Source organism: Vanacampus margaritifer, chromosome 14, assembly GCF_051991255.1.
Source record: "Vanacampus margaritifer isolate UIUO_Vmar chromosome 14, RoL_Vmar_1.0, whole genome shotgun sequence".
Classification (NCBI taxonomy): Eukaryota; Metazoa; Chordata; class Actinopteri; order Syngnathiformes; family Syngnathidae; genus Vanacampus; species Vanacampus margaritifer.
In genome coordinates, this window is record NC_135445.1 from 8,322,376 (window position 1) to 8,343,186 (window position 20,811).

Genomic DNA, 20,811 nt, shown 5'->3' on the forward strand with positions numbered 1-20,811 from the left:
AACTCAGGATTATAAATCGTAATACTCAAGTTGAAAAGAATTTAAATTGAACATAGAAAATCCCTTTTGACAAGTTTTCGCACGCTCAAATTGAGTTTGTAATTTGCTGTTGCTTTCATTCCTTTGCATTCAGAAGTTTTCAATTATTTTGCTGCCATGTCACTTCTTTTTTCTTTTTCTTTTTTTTTTCTGGAGTGCTCAGTATTGTTCATTCGGTAATTTTACCGATTTGACATGTCGTCATTATTGCTCTCTCTTTTTTAATTTAAAAAAATATATATATATTTATTTTTATTATTATTATTATTTATTTTTTTATTTTTTTATGGAGAGCTCAGTATTATGGAGAGCTCAGTATTTATTTTTATTATATTGTGGTGTCACTTCTAATGTGTTTTTATATAGCGTTCCTATCAATCCATATGCAACATGAATCTCTAAAAAAATGATTGTCACTGTTATCATTTAACTTATTTGTATTTTTTACAAATGAGTTTTAAAAGTCATTTCATTTTGGGCGAGGACACACTCCCAGACAACAACTCCATGATGGCTTTGGAAGCTGAGGATTTTATTTACAAGACCGTTTGCCGAGGAGATGGTTTTCAAGGATAAACGTCACTTCTGATGAATATACAGACGCCTCGTCATCCATCTGCCTTCAATCACAGTGCTAAACGAGGGTGTGCCAGCTTTGACGTTTCCTTTGTCCTAGAGTACGCTTAGACAGCTCAGAATAAACCACTTTTCTCCCTAAAGTGTTCAACATCATGCGCCACTGAGCAATGGGGGTTCTGCCTCTGCGCTTCTCTCTTTAAGTATGTGAAATATGCATGGAATCAGGATTGGACATGTAGTGATCCTTCTTGCTGAAGGTTTTATTTTTCATTTTCATATTTTACAAAGGATTTGGCATTTTGGGGGGTGTGGGAGCCAGCCTGCGGGAACAACCTGAGATGTACGTTGGTCAACTTGGTAATTGTGTATTTTTCAACCTTTCGAGATTGTGTTTCTGCAGCAGGCGGAATGTAAAAACACCGAAACGCACAGCATACCGTAGTCCTTTTGTGATGCCCCCCTTCTCGGGAGACATTGCCACAGCGTGAAAAGAGCCACCGTGCGCATGTCATCTGAACAATTTCCCCATCTAACAGAGGTTACTGTTGAGTTAATCACATGCCGCTGTCTGTGGCCCAGACTGAAAGATGACAAGCCTTAAAGTGCCAAACCTTTCCAGCAGCTGTTTATGCTGCTCTGAGCTGACTGTTACTATCCCACTGTGAGGGTTAGTTACAAGCCAAAATCAAAACTCAACACAAAATCTCTTGATAGGGCATGGAAGAGGCAGATTATGTTGTACGGGAAAATTCATAGACTCGTCCTGAAATATGCAACTAAACTTCTAAGAAAATTCTTTGGATGGTTTTGGCAATTTCGATTGTCTAGTTACGTCACATTACATCACCTGTGTTACCACTTAGACCTGGTTTTAGCAAGTCTAAAGTCTACCTTTTGTCACCAAATTGCCAGATGCGCCGGGGGTGTTGCACGGTCTACCAAATTCACAAACACTGTAAACTGAAAATTTAGATGCGTTCGTTTTTACACGGGCGTCCGTTTACGAAAATAAAGCCCTAAAAGTTGATGTTTTAGCGTAAAAACATTGTGGCGGATTTTGGGCCCTTTTTCGAATTTCTAGTGTTTCCATTCAGTTTTATTTTCACATTTCTTGAAAATTCAAATAAAAATGGGTAGATGGAAACCCAACTACTAACAGGGAGACTTGAAAACTAAAACCAAACCAAACAAAACACAAACAAACAGAGTGTACATATTGCATACATCGAAGTTTTGTCCCTTTATTGTAATGGAACTACATAGGGATTGGGCAGGTCCATATGAGCCTTATTAGCGCTCTCAGTCCCAATTATTGACCGATGTTCTTCTAAATTTTAAGAAATATTGTTCTCAGCAAACAGAATATATACAATTTTTAATAATAGCTGACATCAGAACTCAAAAGGCTAAATCACACCTTCTTGCCTCTACGGGTTGTGAATTATTATTTTACAGCAACTCGCTGATGTGATTGTTCACTCACCTGACTTCTGTTCAGGCTGTCTGGGTTCACTTTTCACCCGGCGACGGTGCGAATTGAGGTTGTCTCGGATTAACTGCTGGCAAAACAGTAATCATACAGAAAGATAACCGAGACACAATGTTTGTGCTAGCTAAGATCATAGGTCATGTTACCTGTCACTATTTTAAAGATGTTTACTACAGTGGTTCCTTTGCCAGGGACTGAAGTCTTTCCTGGCACAATTGTCTAGAAAGACCTGCGAGGAGTCGAGGACAGAAGTAGAGACGTGGTAGAAAGCCGACAGAGAGCGTTCTAACTGAAATTACGGTTGTGCAATGACAAATGGGATAAGCCCTTAACTGCTGTCTGAAGAAAAATGCAGATAAAAATAAATAAATCACATAAATCACATTTTAATGGAAAAAATATCTGCCTCAAATAAAAACCAAATATCAAAATTTATAGAAACATGGTCTACGTATATAGAATTTTTTAACCTAATTCCGGTTACTTAATTCTGTCTGTTAGCGAGAGCCACTACATCGTGATAACTTACATTGATGTTTCTGCATTTGGCAATTTATTATTATATTATATTATTAGTATGGGATTTTTTTTAATGGGCTTTAGGTGAACTGATGAATACACACACGCTCGCATGCACGCACGCACACACACACACACACACACACGCACATACACATACTCACCCACATACAAAAAAAAAATATATATATATATATATGTGTGTGTATATGTATATATATATGTATATATATTTAAAAAAAAAAAAAAAAACATTTATTAAATTTTTTTAATTTATTTGTTTGTTTTTTTTTTAAAAAAAGGAGAGCAATGATGAAGTCAAATCGAATGAACAATACTGAGCTCTCCTGAGAAAAAAAAAAAGAAAAAGAAAAATGCAGATAAAAAATGATGCCATCAACCATAGGTACGTTCAATTGTGTGTTGTGTTGGAAAAGTTGGTGTGTTTAGACTAGAGTGACAGTGCATGGGCGTGCCCATTCTGGGCTTGTTAAGTGGGTGACAGTAAATGACAGCTGCTAGGTTGTAAAGGGTCTCCAAGCTTGTTAAGGAGTGACCGGTGATGACAGAGTGATGGGTCTGCCACATCAGTCTTCTACGCACACACATTTCACTCTGTTGTGCATACACTGCCGCTTGTAGAAGGTTTCATGAAAAATGGTCATTCACTGTACGTTTGTATGTATACAGTATTTTAGCACAGCCCTCCCCTACTTCGTCTCAAATCAATGTAATGGCTCGTGTGACAGCAAGTTACCAAAGTTAATTCAAGTTGTCAGCAGCCATAAAAGCCCCCTATGAAGGTGAGCAGTCTAAAATAGTTTTGTCATGGCGCACTTTATAAATATGGGTGCCATCTATTTTTATGTTCCAGCTGTTCCTGACTTGGCTGCCATAACCGCCATTCGTTTTTTCCAAAATGGGCCTCCAGTTAACAGTTTTTATAGCAAATGAGACAGTAAACATTTACTCTAAACATCCAGCACTTTCTGAACAACAGCAAGGAATGGAATTTACAGAAACGCTCGGACAAATTCAAAATACATAGCCAACGCTAAAAAAAACGTCCGGAATTATTTTTGAAATGGTTTAAAAGTTTGATAAAGTCATATATTGTTATTTGTGTTTCTATAGTTACAGAGCTGCCTTATTTTGTAAGAGTAAGTTACGTTGTTTTGTTAAAGGGAAACCGGGTGTTGTTGTAACAGGCACTTCCTGTTTAGCATCTTGCTAGGTTGCTGACTGTTGACTGCGGCTCCATGTCCTGAGGCAATCATAGGGGATAATGAGCGATTAGCATTGAGCTAGCGATTAGCGTGTTAGCTCGCGAATGTTAGCATGCTAGTTTAAGTAACTGTTTCTTATATAGCAGGCAAGTGGGGGGCAGCATTTTGTTTTACAACATAATGTATTTTTATGTTTTACACCTTTGAGTCATTTCCACGATAAATTAGAGTGCAAGAATCATCAACAGGTGTTATCATTGAAGGAGTTAATTGTCGTAACAAGGGTAGTATACATATCATTGGGAAATCTTCGATGAATGACATTTCCAAACCTCTCTGACAATGAAAAACTGCAGTCAACCATCATATTTGATGTCTTGGAATTATTGTGTGAATCTATCAAATCAACTGCATTTTCACGGGATCTTTTTGAAATGCTCAATTTTTCTTTCCAACATATATTTTTTCAGGTCTGTGTCTGTTATGTTGTCCACAACTTAACCTTCGCCATCACCTCTGCTTTCTTATTATTTCAACGTCTCCTCCCTCCCAGCATTTGCTTCCGTCTGGTATTGTTTTGGACAGATTGGCCTCAGATGACTTGGGCATTGAATATAAGGTTGTCTGTAAAGATTTAACACAACAGATCAGGTATTCTGTTCAAATAAGCAATAGGCAGAAGATTGGAGTCATTTGTGCCAGCAAATTGTTTCAGGCCAAGATTCTGAAATCCCATGATTACAAAATATCGACTGGTTTTATATTCCTCAGCTGGATATAGGATTTTCTCCCATCTGATAAAATTCATTTCTGTTCTGTTTCAAATTTGAGAAATGCTTACAGAGGAGCTGTCCATGGTGCTGCTTATCAGGAATAGAGCAAATTTGTGCTGAGGTTGCAAAATCAGAAGAACAAAACCTAAGAATATTTACTTCAAATTAGATGGCATATTTAAGTGCTTATCAGCTTGAAAACAACACCACCAAACAATATCCAATTATTCATTAAATACTGATTTGCTTTCAATAAATACAATGTCCTCCCACATCTCGCCGCAGCTCTTCTTAATGAGCAGAATAAGACAGCGGGCTTGAAAACAACCTTGAATTATTGTCATTGAGTCAAGAAATGCAAACACCTACATATTCCCCCCCGTGTTTATTTCTCCTTTACACATCCTTCCTGCCAGCTTGTGTTTTGGCACCGCTTCAGTTATGAAATAAAGCGAGCGGAGACTCCAACCTCCTGCGCACCGCTGCGAATTAATGGCGCACGAACAAAGGACATCATCGGTCAGAGAGAATAATTGTTTATTCCCACAGATCTGAAACTTCGAGGTAATTGTGTTAAACGCTCACTAAACTTATACCGTTTTATACAAAGGACACGCTGAAAAGAGGCTAATTAATTTGTAAATAATGGGATCCCAGTGTAATGTTCTTGTGCGAGACTTTCTCAAAGACAAGCAAAATTGAAACATTTGCACCCCGGAGTAAAGCAACTTTTGTCAAGCCTTTGTCAGCCGGCACTTTGTCTTAATTGAATTCATTAGAACTCAGAATGACTTCAAGCTTACGATTGACTGCCCCCCCCCCCAAAAAAAAAAAAAAAACACAACAACACCAAAACAAAACAACAACAAAAACAAAAAAAAACTTGATGTCTAGCAGGGTTATTATATTTTTGGAATTTTTAATAATTCTCAGTCTTGGGATTTCAGAGACGAATGTCAACAGACTTCTCTTGGACCACAACCAGGAGACAACATTCTCTATGCATACAAATGCCAAACTATTTCCAGTCTACTGTTATAAACAAGTTCATTCCATGAATAATAATGTGTGTTGCAGAAAATATTAGTAAAACACTGTTTGTATGGGAATGATGTGAAGTTGATTCCTGTCAGCTTTTTCTATATGATGATAACTCATTCACACTTAAGGCAAGGTTTAAAAATGACCTATTATTATTAGCTTTCTAGAAAGAAAAAAATATATAATATCAGCATTGAGATACATACACCGGTTCAAGTGAAGTTGGCATTCCTCAATAGTCAAACTTTAAATAAACAACATATTATTGATCTATACAATGAGAAGTCGATAAACGGAACTCGTGACAAATTAGCACCAAAAAAAGATTAATTGTCAGCCCGGGGTGCAAAGGAAATCTGAGAGAAGACAAGAATGATGATGAAAAAGTTAAAGAAACAAGATTCAGCAACTGTGGCACAACTCTAAATGATCCTTATAGAATGTAAATAGTTGGATGGATTGTAAAATGGATGGAAATGATTAAGTATTGGCTGTTAAACATATCTGCTCTGACATACTGAGGTGTTTATTTTAAAAATAGCTCTAAGGACCTATGATTTATATTTAATTTTGAACCATAAAAAGAGAATTATTTTAATAATACACAGTAGGCAGGTTTATTTACGAAGCAATTCCCTTGTGAAAGTCTTTCAACTATCAAATGTGACCCATTAAAGCTTTATGATAGCGCCACCCTCCTGTGCTCAGTATGAGGACAATCATCTTAATGCTTTTAAAGAGCAAAAGCTGCCACTGACCGGCAAGCGTTGATGAGGTTCAGCAGCTCGTAACTGCTCGCCTGCCACTTATGCTCCCCACTAGTCTTATTAAGCAGCGGGGGAAACAATAATCATGATACTTAATACAATCATGTTAAAAAATCTGCCGGCAGGACATACTTTTGTTGTCTTGTGTTAAATACAGAATTCAGATGGCTTAGTCACAGGTGAGTGAAGGACTATGGTCCGATTCTGTGAGAACAGATGGACGGCACTGTTAGTGCACAATAAAAGTTGTTGACTGTACACATTGCATGTCCCTCAGTCCCTCAAGAAAAAAAAAAAGTCATACAAAGAGGTGGAATCATTGTTGTGGATGCCCATAACTTTATTTGGCTGCGTGTGCCGTCGTCAGCATGTGTTCCAAGATGTGCTTTATTGACAGATGGCAAATTGCTTTTTAATTAGCCGTGAAAATATTAATGGTGTTTTTTTTTTTTTTAATCAATTAGTGTGTTTGATGGATAACTCAGCCAATAGACTAAAGATTACAAAACAAAACAAAAATACAAACTTTGCCTATGTGTAATTGTTATTTTTTTTTATTTTATTTTTTACAAACTCCCATTTTTATAAATATAACCCATGAAGTACATTGGCATTAATTCTTACATTGAAGGGTAGGTAGAAGAGGCTTTTTATTTAGTACCTACTACTTGAAAGCAAAACTTGAGTAAACGCAAAAATATCTGATCAGAAAATACATTTGGTAGATATTAAAGCCACTTAAATAAACGTCTTGAACTATCTGTCACTAAAACTTAAAAAAAAAAAACGTCTTCATAAATGTAGTCAAAATATTAGGGGGAAAAAGTGAGCGATTTGAGTTTTATGTTTGTTTAATTTGGTTCAGTGGTGCAGTCTTAAGATATGCGTGTTAGCTAATGAGCAACGTTAGCTAGCATGCGTTAGCTCGGCCATCACACTATTAACAGTATGCCTTAACAAGGTTCAGGTTGGATGGGGTGTGTTTATATGCCAATATTTGACACGTTAGGTGAATATATAAAAGACACTTCAGCTTGAAGAAAAGTCTTTCACAACGTATGAGATGTTTGTTTAATTTGCTTCAGTGGCGTAGTCTAAGATATGCGTGTTAGCTAATGAGCAACGTTAGCTAGCATGCGTTAGCTTAGCCATCACACTATTAACAGTATGCCTTAACAAGGTTCAGGTTGGATGGGGGGGGGGGGGGGGTGTTTATATGCCAATATTTGACACGTTAGGTGAATATATAAAAGACACTTCAACTTGAAGAAAAGTCTTTCACAACATATGAGATGTTTGTTTAATTTGCTTCAGTGGTGTAGTCTTAAGATATGCGTGTTAGCTAATGAGCAACGTTAGCTAGCATGCGTTAGCTCGGCCATCACACTATTAACAGTATGCCTTAACAAGGTTCAGGTTGGATGGGGGTGGGGGGAGGGGTGTTTATATGCCAATATTTGACACGTTAGGTGAATATATAAAAGACACTTCAGCTTGAAGAAAAGTCTTTCACAACATATGAGATGTTTGTTTAATTTGCTTCAGTGGCGTTAGCTAATGAGCAACGTTAGCTAGCATGCGTTAGCTCGGCCATCACACTATTAACAGTATGCCTTAACAAGGTTCAGGTTGGATGGGGGGTGGGGGGGGGGGGTGTTTATATGCCAATATTTGACACGTTAGGTGAATATATAAAAGACACTTCAGCTTGAAGAAAAGTCTTTCACAACGTATGAGATGTTTTTTAAATTTGCTTCAGTGGTGTAGTCTTAAGATATGCGTGTTAGCTAATGAGCAACGTTAGCTAGCATGCGTTAGCTTAGCCATCATACTATTAACAGTATTCCTTAACAAGGTTCAGGTTGGATGGGGTGTGTTTATATGCCAATATTTGTTAGGTGTATGTATAAAAGACACTTCAGCTTGAAGGAAAGTCTTTCACAGCGTATGAGACCAGTTCCTGTAAAAACGCCCACGGGTGTGTAACGTTATCCTTGCTCTCACCATTGTAGTTGTCTCAGTCACACAGTTGCCAGCAGGTGCTTCCATTTTAAATTCCATCCATTTGTATTGTCAGTGAAGATAATACGGTAGGCTATGAGAGCCAACACGCCCTCCATTTGCGGTGTGAAAATGACAGTTGGCTAAAATAGCATTTGCCGGTTACTATTCACCGGTTGTGGGGTTTTTTTTTGAAGCTCTGTGGGGTGTCGGTTCAAAAAAGGATGAATGCAGACTGAATTTTTACTTTCCTCTTCACCTCATATGGCACATACCCTCAATAAAACTACAGTAGTAGTAGTAGTAGTAGTAGTAGTAGCTTTGCAGTGGCACCCCCCCACTCCAAAAAAACCCAAATGTCACTAAAATCCACATATCACTGTTCAGATTGTTTTGTTCACATTAATGCTCAACATTGCTGCTCAATTACCACTATATCCTCTGGTGACTTCTCTGTGGTTTACTCTAGAACAATTTGGCAGAGCAAAATTTTTGCAAACATGGGCCTTGCTCGCTTTCTGTGAAAATAAATGCACCCAAAAAGACCCCCCCCCCTCCACTGTTGTTTCAGCATTCAAAGCTGTAAACTGTCAACAACACAATCACTTTAGGATCATCCACCATCTGTAAATGACTAAAACGGGGGAAAAAAAATAGAATGTCCTCACCACAAATAAGACGTTATTCTCTGATATAGCTAGTTGTTGGCAATGTCAAATGAAAAAGTCCATTTGCACACATCTGATGGAGTGGGAGGGGGATTTGATTGCTTATATCCCCTCTTCTAAATATGAAGGATTTATAAGCTTATTTACAGGAAAGGTTCACCCTATGATTACCATAGGGAGCCCATTACTGCCTCTTTTTACTCTGTGATTTATTGCCATCGCCTTGAAATGATGACAGGCATTTTAAGGAGCGTGATGTTCACCTGCATCACAAGTGCGGGTATATACACCTTATCTTGGATGACAGTAAAATAGAAATGAAAATGACTCGGGAGGTTTTGGGGCAACTTTAATCAATGTTGCAACAAAAACAAAAATATACAACGGATAACAGCCACAGTTGAAAGGAAAGCAATCTGATGAGAGAACAGTCAAAGTTTTATTTTTTAGAGGAAAACTGTTTTCCAAAAAAACAAAATCATGATGAACATTAGAGCTTGCCTCCCCAAAATCCCTGTTCCCTCATCGTGGGTGAGTTCAGAAATACACTCCGAGCGCACTGCTTTACTCAGACCGTTCGGAAACTCAGAAAGTTGTCCAACCATGCGGAAATACCCCACCGTCAAAAAAGTCAACTTCTACACTCAAAGGGAATTGTTGAACCAATTTAGGACTAAAAACAAAACCCCCACAATAAACAAAAATCTGCAAATTACACTCTAAAAAAAGAATTGTTTAATTTGAAACCCTAGCCCTAGTTTGTTACCTTATTATGAAACTCTATCCCCAGTTTTAAACCCTAGCCCTAGTTTTAAACCCTAATTTGAAACCCAAGCCCTAGTTTTAAACCCTAATTTGAAACCCTAGCCCTTGTTTGAAACCCTAATTTGAAACCTTAGCCCTAGTTTTAAACCCTAATATGAAACCCTAGCCCTAGTTTGAAACCCTAATTTGAAATCCTAGTCCTAGTTTGAAACCCTAATTTGAGATCCTAGCCCTTGTTTGAAACCCTAATTTCAAACCCTAACCCTAGTTTTAAACCCTAATTTGAAACCCTAGCCCCAGTTTGAAACCCTAATTTGAAACCCTAACCCCAGTTTGAAACCCTAATTTGGAACCCTAGCCCTAGTTTAAAACCCTAATTTTAAACCCTAGCACTAGTTTGAAACCCTAATTTGAAATCCTAGTCCTAGTTTGAAACACTAATTTGAGATCCTAGCCCTTGTTTGAAACCCTAATTTGAAACCCTAACCCTAGTTTTAAACCCTAATTTGAAACCCTAGCCCTAGTTTGAAACCCTAATTTGAAACCCTAGCCCCAGTTTGAAACCCTAATTTGAAACCTTAGCCCCAGTTTGAAACCCTAATTTGGAACCCTAGCCCTAGTTTAAAACCCTAATTTGAAACCCAAGCCCTAGTTTTAAACCCTAATTTGAAACCCTAGCCCTTGTTTGAAACCCTAATTTGAAACCTTAGCCCTAGTTTTAAACTCTAATATGAAACCCTAGCCCTAGTTTGAAACCCTAATTTGAAATCCTAGTCCTAATTTGAAACCCTAATTTGAGATCCTAGCCCTTGTTTGAAACCCTAATTTCAAACCCTAACCCTAGTTTGAAACCCTAATTTGAAACCCTAGCCCTAGTTTGAAACCCTAATTTGAAATCCTAGTCCTAGTTTGAAACCCTAATTTGAGATCCTAGCCCTTGTTTGAAACCCTAATTTCAAACCCTAACCCTAGTTTGAAACCCTAATTTGAAACCCTAGCCCTAGTTTGAAACCCTAATTTGAAACCCTAGCCCCAGTTTGAAACCCTAATTTGAAACCCTAACCCCAGTTTGAAACCCTAATTTGGAACCTTAGCCCTAGTTTGAAACCCTAATTTGAAATCCTAGTCCTAGTTTGAAACCCTAATTTGAGATCCTAGCCCTTGTTTGAAACCCTAATTTCAAACCCTAACCCTAGTTTTAAACCCTAATTTGAAACCCTAGCCCCAGTTTGAAACCCTAATTTGAAACCCTAACCCCAGTTTGAAACCTAATTTGGAACCCTAGCCCTAGTTTGAAACCCTAATTTGAAACCCTAGCACTAGTTTGAAACCCTAATTTGAAACCCTAGCCCTAGTTTTAAACCCTAATTTGAAACCCTAGCCCTAGTTTGAAACCCTAATTTGAAACCCTAGCCCTACTTTAAAACCCTAATTTGAAACCCTAGCCCTAGTTTTAAACCCTAGCCCTAGTTTTAAACCCTAATTTGAAACCCTAGCCCTTGTTTGAAACCCTAATTTGAAACCTTAGCCCTAGTTTTAAATCCTAATATGAAACCCTAGCCCTAGTTTAAAACCCTAATTTGAAACCCTATTCCTAGTTTGAAACCCTAATTTAAAACCTTAGCCCTAGTTTGAAACCCTAATATGAAACCCTAATTTTGAACCCTAACCCTTGTTTGAAACCCTAATTTGATATCCTAGCCCAAGTTTGAATCCCCGGGCGGATTTTAACTCATATTCGCAATATTAACCAGAATACCATATTTTGTCTAGTGGGGTTGCTTGCATAGAACATATTATTTTCCCCAAAAACGAAAATAATTTGGGTTGACTTCCCTTTAAATAACAATAATGTTAAATCTTATATTTCAGACTCCATGACGGTTGTTCTACCAGAGCATAATTCGACTCCATTTAAATGACTTAAGTAGTTTCCTTTCATGACTCGTCTTGCTGGCCTTTGTTCTATGTACAGATGCAGCCTCGTAATTATATTGCTGTTCGAGGATGTTGTTATTGTGTGTTGTGTTGATGATGTGTCAAGCAGCGTTGCACTGTCGCTTCTAATGTTTTGCGTTACTCCTCACACAAAATTATTGTGGTATCAAGCAAAGTACAAAAGGCTAATTATGACTACGCGTAGCTTGGACTTGTCTTTTATTATGCACGCAGGGCTAACAAGGCCTTCTCCTCATTAAGGCTGTTAAAGCTCCAGGCCAGTAGCCCTTTGTCAGCTCACAAGGCAAATGAAGGGGTGGGGTGGTGGGGGGGGGGGTGCAGCCTCTGACTTAGCTCGGGAGGCTGGAGGTTGGAGATTCGGTTGTTCCGCTCCGCGCAAAGACGGCGGGCCAAAGTTCGACTGACCTAAGTGAGGCGCCTCTGTACCGCGTTATAATCCAAAAGACAGTAATCTTGCTGATAGGTTGACACGTGCACGCGCTTGGTGTGAGGTTAATTAGCCTTCCTGACGTATTACTCTGATGGATCAGGCAAGGAAATGCGGCAGTGTAACAAGAATGTATGAGGACAGTGATCCTACTGGGAAGAAATGTAAAAGTAAAATTTAAACAAATGAGACAGTGGTGACCCAATTATTGAAACAAAAATTGACATACTGTACTAAATCTCTTTAACACACCCCCATTAACTGTATTTTCCTTATTTTAAATTAACCTTACTGTCATGGTGATGAGTACAGTAATTGTATGAATGATAGGAAGCTAGCATTCAACGTCTTCTTATTATTGAAATGAATACTTTACAATTGGAGGACCTGAATCGAAGGACAGACTTTGGAGGATCCATGATATGAGATCAGAAAGGTGCCAGGTCTGGTGTCACAAAAAAAAACATTTTTTTTTTTTGCCCTTTCAATCTAATTGGAGGAGTCCAATATCACCGAGGTCGAAGAAAGCAAGACGGTCAAAGTATTTTTTTTCTTTTTCTTTTTTCTTCTTCTGGAGACATGTCAAATCGGTAAAATTACCGAATGAACAATACTGAGCTCTCCAGAAGACAGTCAAAGTCTAAAGCCAAAGTCATGTTGATTGCGTTCTTCAATGAGAAGGGTATTGTCAGGGTTAGACGATCAACCAGCACTACGGCTGTTCGATTATGGAAAAAATAATGATTACGATTATTTTGGCAATAATTGAAATCACGATTATTCAAACGGTTATTTATTTTTTGGTCCGATAAACGGTACGACGGTAAAGATTTAAAAATATTAGGACCAGTTAAAAAAAAAGAAGAGAAACACTAATTATGTAAGTTCATTTTGGACCAATCAGGATTTATAATAATATATATTTGTAATAATATATATTTATTTATTTATGTTGGCAAAAACTTGAAAGTTGGACTGCAGCTTGTGCACTGTGCAGTAGGACGATCATTTATTTTTGGGTACAAAACGAGAAAATGTTTAAACGTAAAAAAAAAAAATTAAGACAAATAAAATCCTTTGAAACACTATAATTACGCAAGTTCCTTTGATGAAACAAAATTTTATTTAATTAGTTATTTTAAAATTAAAAAAAAGTGTGAATGCATAAATTTAACAACTCAAAAATTTGAATGAATTATCTTTTTTTTTTTTTTTAAACGATTATGCTGATCTTGTAATTGTGGAGTGTAATAATTGAAATTGTAATTGAATTTCGATTAATTGCGCAGCCCTAACCAGCAACCTGCGCCATTTACCACATTCAGTGCATAAGAAGAGGCGATAGTTGTGGCAGGACAACTCATGTATGTTTCAGCATGACACTACGCCTGCTCACAATGCCCTGAGCAAGCTCACGGGGTAATCAAGGGGAACTGCTGGAAGAATCTTTCCAGGATTTGGCGCTTGTAAATTGAGTTTTTAAAATATTGTTTCATATCTTTTGTGACAGCGATACAGGAACTTTCTGACACACCTTGTTTTGCGAATGAAATGACATTATTGGTGGGTTACTTATGTTATACCAAAGTTGCAAAAATACAGTATTTTTGCTGTATTTTTTACATAAATAGCAATAAGTGATCCAATATTAGCGATGTTTTCATCCCATTCTTATGTCCAACAGTGAGCAATGGCATTGCCGTATATAGATGTGTCACCAGATAAGAGCTAAGCCTGTGACATTTTTTTTTTTAAGCAACCGGACAACTTCTCTTGAGCCCCCCATATGGCAGACCTTAATGCGCGTGCGATCCAAAGCAAGATAAAGTAAGGCAACATAAGATTAACTTTATTGATTCCTAAAGGGCAGCCATTGCGGTGGGGGAAATTGAGTCATTACAGCAGTATAGGTTTGGCTGTATGGGATGGAGGAGAGAGTAAATAGACTAACAGGGTGTTGTATTGTGCAGAGAGAATAGCCTGCAAACACCCGTCGGCCCATTGCGAGGGGAGAGCGGCGCTGGCAGCACAACAATGTCATCCTCAAGGTAACTTCATCAAGCGGTTACAAACATGGGAGGCCATGCGCGGTTGGTGCGAGGTGAAGGGCATCTCTATTTTGGCATGGTGACATAAAAGTTGTCGTATGTACTTTGTTCGTATCCATAAATGCTCTCACCTTAAAACATCCTGCGTCTAAACTGAATAACTAATCAATTTTTGAGGGTTAAAGAGATTTCCTGTAGTATTTAGGTCTAACTGAATGGCATAAAATGACTAGGGGTGTCAGGTGATATTTTTTTTTAATCGTAATTAATTGCATGACTTCCATAGTTAACTCACGATTAATCACAAATTTTATATCTGTTCAAAAAAAAAATAATCCCTAGGTTTTCATACTCTTGTTAACATAAAAAAGGAAATAAATGTTAAACTAATAGAAATATGGCTGCATCTTTTAGTCATTAATACAGTAATTTCATAATAATTCCTAAAATTGAGTTACAATTAAAAGATTTACTGAACGAGTGTAATATGGATTTGTGTTGAGGTCATTTTATTCTGCCACTAGATGGCATAACTGCATTTGTAAGACGTTGGTGACAGCTTAGTGCATTTTTCTTTTGATATTAAGAGCTATCTAATCTAAAAGTAAAAAGCAAAGTATTTTGCGTAATTCTGCACATTTTTAAAATTGTAAAATACAACTTGACCCCAGTCTCCACAAATAGATGCGTTATAATGAAATGTATTACTGCAAAATTTTGACATGGACGTGTCTGCTGCGGTGCGACTAGAATTCCCTCAATACAGGCTTTTCAAGTCATTAATGACGTGTCAAACAATGAGTGGCGTTAAAGGAACTTTAAATTAACTCCAAATTAATGCACAAATTTTGACACCCCTACATAAAACTATATATAAAAAAGAAAAATAATAATATGATTATTGTGATTACCATGTGAAAAGACGTCTTATCGTGAAACTCACAGGCTGTGTTGAGAGAAGAAATGAGGACGTTAGGGGGTTGAGGCGAAGCGGGTGCTTGGTGGTGTTCATAGCCTCGAGCTAGCAAAAAAGTGTAGGATGCTACTTGTGTATGTGCGTGTGTCTCTCTGCATCTTCATGTGTATTCAGAATGATTTTCTGAGTTACTCTTGAGTAACTCGTGTGGGAAGCTCATTTGGCGGCGATGTTTCCATGTTGTGTTGTCAATTGAAATGAATGACTTCTTGCCTTTATGCACTGTTATTGCCTCTCTACGTGATTCATGGCCACATAATCTTGAACAAACTGTTGCCGTCCATTGAAAAGCCACGCGTGATTCCTTTTTCTCGGCTGCAATAAAACAGCAGCGTATTTCATAACAACACAGCAGAAAGAGTTATTAGCACCGGAAGCATATTTACAGTAAGGGCCTTCATGTAGCTACAGCCAAGGCAAAAGTACTTTTATTTAGGGTGACCAGATGTCATGCAGGTTCCGTCCCATCATCAATCACACGGTTGTCATAGCGATTCATACAATAAACCCATTAAAAGAGAATCTACCTGTTTAAATTCCTTCCTATTTACTTCAAAATTTACGTTTGGGCTCTAATTTGCATCCATTGAAGGACAGTTTTAGCAACGAACCGCTTTTCAGCATTTCATTTTGGTAGGATGGAACTGTCATTAACCACCATTATTACCCTGTGGCCTATAATTAACCGCCGGGTCATCTTTCCACATCATGCCAATGAAAATGGCTTCTAAATTATATAATCTAATTGCGTGAGATTTTTGGTGATGAACCATTTACCCACGATTATCATTATCCATTAAAATAATGGATTGGTGTTGCGCAATGTCAGACGGTCATGATAATATAATTCCAGTTTGATTCAGTGATGTTATTGTTTTTGCTTAATCATCATAGACCTATGCCGATGTGATTTTTCATTGAGAAAATATTTTCATCACCGTGATGTAATTGACATGCTCAATCATAAAAATAGAGGACTATAAAATTATGATTGTTTTATAGTATGTTATACTTTTGATTGGCAACAGTTTTGATTTAGCAGAATTATGCATGCATGTGTATACAAGCAGTTAAAATCTCATTTTTTAATAGTTCGTCACATTTAATATGACTATTTTACTGCCATTAAGATGCACAGATATTTTAGTATCCGTGTTTTTATGGTACGTCACAACCACCAAATCTAGAATATTCTATTCATTTATATATTACACGTATATAAAAGTAGATACAGTGTTCATTTCACACGCCAGAAAAAAATCCTTTCTTCTTCTCTGACATGCTGAGGCAGTGCTGAACACAAAATTGGCGCCATGAGCCTTGTTTGTGACAAATTTCTCAAACCCAGCTAATTAGCTGGCTTGTCAGCACTGTCGGTGCTCCCCTAATACAAGACACAGACTGAAGAGACAAGCATGTAAACAACGTTACAACCCCGATGCAAGATACACATGTTAATTAAAAGAAACTTGAAGAATGGGCGACGATGGGAATGAATCTTCATGCATAGTGACTTTCGAAGCTTAGTGACAATCAGCAAAGTAGTCCTGTATGTTAAATGGAAGATAACTTTAAAATATTTTTTTTCTGGAGAGCTCAGTATTGTTCATTCGGTAATTTTACCGATTTGACATGTCATCATCATTGCTCTCTGTTTTTATTTATTTACTTATTATTATTTTTTTATTTTGTATGTGGGTGAGTATGTGTGTGTGTGTGTGTGTGTGTGAGAGAGTTTGTGTGTATACATTAGTTTACCTAAAACCTATTAAAAAATTCCATACCGTTCACCTAAACCGAACACTTCCAGCCAGAGTCGTGAGGCTGTCAGGAGACCCGAGGAAGGACCAAAGAAAAGAAAGGAAAGTGAAATCCAGCACCGCCCAGACACCACCCACCACCCACCGGGCCACCAACCAGAGTCCTTCACCAACCCCAGAAACGTCTAAATTCCAACAAATCAGGGAGACCTCAAGAGACCAAAGGAGAGGCTGAGGAAACCGTATTCATTAGTTTACCTAAAACCTTTTAAAAAATCCCATACCGTTCACCTAAACCGAACACTTCCAGCCAGAGTCGTGAGGCCGTCAGGAGACCCGAGGAAGGACCAAAGTAAAGAAAGGAAAGGTGAAATCCAGCACCGCCCAGACACCACCCACCGGGCCACCAACCAGAGTCCTTCACCAACCCCAGAAACATCTCAATTCCAACAAATCAGGGAGACCTCAAGAGACCAAAGGAGAGACTGAGGAAACCGTATTCATTAGTTTACCTAAAACCTATTAAAAAATCCCATACCGTTCACCTAAACCGAACACTTCCAGCCAGAGTTGTGAGGCCGTCAGGAGACCCGAGGAAGAACCAAAGTAAAGAAAGGAAAGGTGAAATCCAGCACCGACCAGACACCACCCACCACCCACCGGGCCACCAACCAGAGTCCTTCACCAACCCCAGAAACATCTAAATTCCAACAAATCAGGGAGACCTCAAGAGACCAAAGGAGAGACTGAGGAAAGGAAGGAAAGACAGACGAAGCAGAGTGAGATCCACAGACACCAGCCTCCACCGATTCAATGACCTGAGGAAGAACCAGAAAAAAACCAAAACAAAAAAAAAAATTCTAACCAGAGGTAGCATGGTTGACAAGTGGTCAGCACGAATGCCGCACAGTTCCGAGGTTTTGACTCGGTATGGCTACCGTATCGCACGAAGTTCGTGAGGTAGTCTGACTTAGCATAAAGTCCATCCAATGAAAGATATGCCAAATTTGTTGGCTCATCACAGTCTGTGTTGCTCCATGCTCTTTAAAACGGGACATTGTCAATCAAAGCTAAACATTTTCTTTGTAAAGGCAGAACTTTGAGACAATTACTTGAAAATCAGTTGAGTACGATCTGTCTGCCTGGAGCAGACACTCCCAAAGGAAGCTATCTAAAGAGGCTGCAAAGAGACAGGTGACAAATTGTCTGCAAGATTCCCCCAATTTGGGGAGACTGTGCATTGAACAACAATGGTCCATGTAATGATTCACTATTTCCAGCTCTGTGGGAGAGAGACAAAGAGAATCCATTCACAACAGTTTGCCGGAGGGCACACGGGAGAGACTCAAATCAAGCGGAAGAAACAAAAGTCGAATCCTTGAGGAAAACCTTTCGGTCTGCAGCAGGAGAGCGGAAGACAATAGGACTGAGCGTGTCACCAAGGATACTGTGATAGCTGATTTGCATTTATTCTCATGGCAACAATTAAGGTCTTTGGTATTGCTTATCAATTTGGAGAAAATTTTTTGTGGTAAAGTTGAACTTTAATTGTGGTTTGCCACCAGTATGGAGGGATCAGCATATCCAAACCTATGTTTCTTTACAACCACATACACCAGGGATGCAATGTTTCAGTTGTGTGAGTTGGAAATGGACTCCCTTGAAATGGGAATATTTATGACTATTTTCGTACAACAGTCTCTCAGCAGCCCACCATCCCCAAAAGTAGCCTTGGCCATCCTGACCAAAACAGGGTAATGGACCTAAACAATTATGGACAAATGTTCTGGTATGGGTTTGGAAATATTACATTATGCTCAAAACCAGGACAGCATAGAGGTTAGATATGTTATTTTATAACCGTTTTGAACCGGGGAAAAAATTGCTCCCAGTAGTTCCGCAGGTCAAGTGGGATTTTGTCATTTTGAGATCAAACCAGGGCCCTTGTTGAGTGTTTTTCAAGTTTTACAGACTACGTTTATAAGCAGTTAATATTTGGGTTAATGTGAAAATTCCGGTTTCTGAAACGATCTGGATAACTCGTTGACGTGTGAGCGGACAGAATTACTCATATAATTATATATATATATATATATATATATATATATATATATATATATATATATATATATATATATGCCTTTTCCTTCTACGGTCGACAAACTCACCGCAGTAGTAAAGTAGCCGGTTTCTTTACCTTACCAGCAAGCTGAATTCTCGCAGTGTTTGTGAGATCACAAACTCCGGAGAATACATCTTGTACCGCTCCCGCTGATACATTTGCGACCGCCCTTTTTTAGGTCGGACCAATCAGGCGTTGTTAAGGGCGGGACGAAACCAAGAAGCGGCAATGGCAGGGGGGAGGGGGGGCAAACAAACGAAAGGACGCTGCAATTAATTCTGTTCTCGCAGAATTAAACACTGTTTCCTTGTTGAATGTTGAAGAGCGAGAGGCGCTTTGTACATTTTTATCTGGTAAAGATGATAATGCCCCCCCCCACTCCAAAAGACGAGACCGAAGACGACATTTTCATCCGTTGCCTTGATTGGTCAAAACTAAAGTGCAAAGATGCCACATCGTCAAGTATTGTACAGAAAGTGCGTCAGTTCCCCAACAGATCTGCCGATATGAAGTTCCAGATAATAATTAAAATTGATAATGATAAAATTGGTAATGTGAAGAACTCTCTGTCTCAATTACCAATCTGGCTTGTGAGTTTACCTCCTTGCTCCAAAAGTGTGGTTCTGTGCTGCGTTGCTATGTTTATTCATGTTTGTTTACCTCCGCTTGAGTATTTGCGGTGGGTTGTGCGACAGATGCAGTCTAAGTACATTTCGCCAGAGAGACCGAAAATTATGTGAAAACACCACAGAGAAATCAATGTGTTCAAGTGAGAAATGGAAATTAATGATACCGACAGAACTGAAAAACTGGCTAAAAATGTACCCATGGACTCGTGGGAACCCTCAGTTTGGAAATTCTCCCAGCACTCCTTGCCAAAATAGACTCATGTCAAATGTGTCCAGAAAGATTTTGCAACAGTTGCTGACCTGAAAAATTGGTTTTGGGGAAAAGTGGAGTTTCGTGCCATATTTCAAGTCAGGCCAAGGCCCCTGGTGTGGATTTGGAAGTTTACTGATTGTCCTGGTTGAAGCTGGCTTTTAGAAGCACAATCTGGAATCAGTGTTTTGTTGTAGCCGTGGTCCTGAAAAACTGGCCAAATTCTGTAATAGCCCCCTCGGAAAAGTGCTATTGTTGCCATTTTTGGGTCTGGCTAGGCACAATGATTTAGGGTTAAAAGGGTTCCTTGCATTTCTGCCCGAAATGGGTCTATCGCCGTGCCGTCTGGAAACGTCTTTTTTTTTTTTTCGGTCCAGAAATACAGACACACATACACCCACATTTAATTTATATTCCAACACAGCTGTCACCTCAGAAATGACTAAAAGACAGTGATGCTTCCTTGCGCTGTCTGCTTTTGAAAAGGTCAACTAAGGTTCCGTCTTCCTATTTTTTGACAACCCGTCTATCTTAAATGCAGTTGTCCATTCTTGTCTGCTTCATTCATCTGCATGCAAAGTTTGAATGAGGAAAGTGCAAGGTGTGGAACGTTGACAGCTGTATGGATCAATGACTGACAGTCTAGCAAAGATAAAAGTTTGAAAATTGTCTTTTGTGCTGGACCACAAATTAGAAGCCATACTTCAACATTCAGTTTTGTCCGTGGGCTCCAAAATCCCAATTCATCGTAGATTCTCCTAACTTTACCTACC

At 38.5% G+C, this 20,811-nt stretch overlaps 1 protein-coding gene across 1 annotated transcript in view; it reads left to right on the forward strand.

Moving 5' to 3' along the window:
* Positions 1-20,811, forward strand: part of cntfr (ciliary neurotrophic factor receptor) — a 358,577-nt gene that overhangs the window by 830 nt on the left and 336,936 nt on the right. The window lies entirely within an intron of this gene.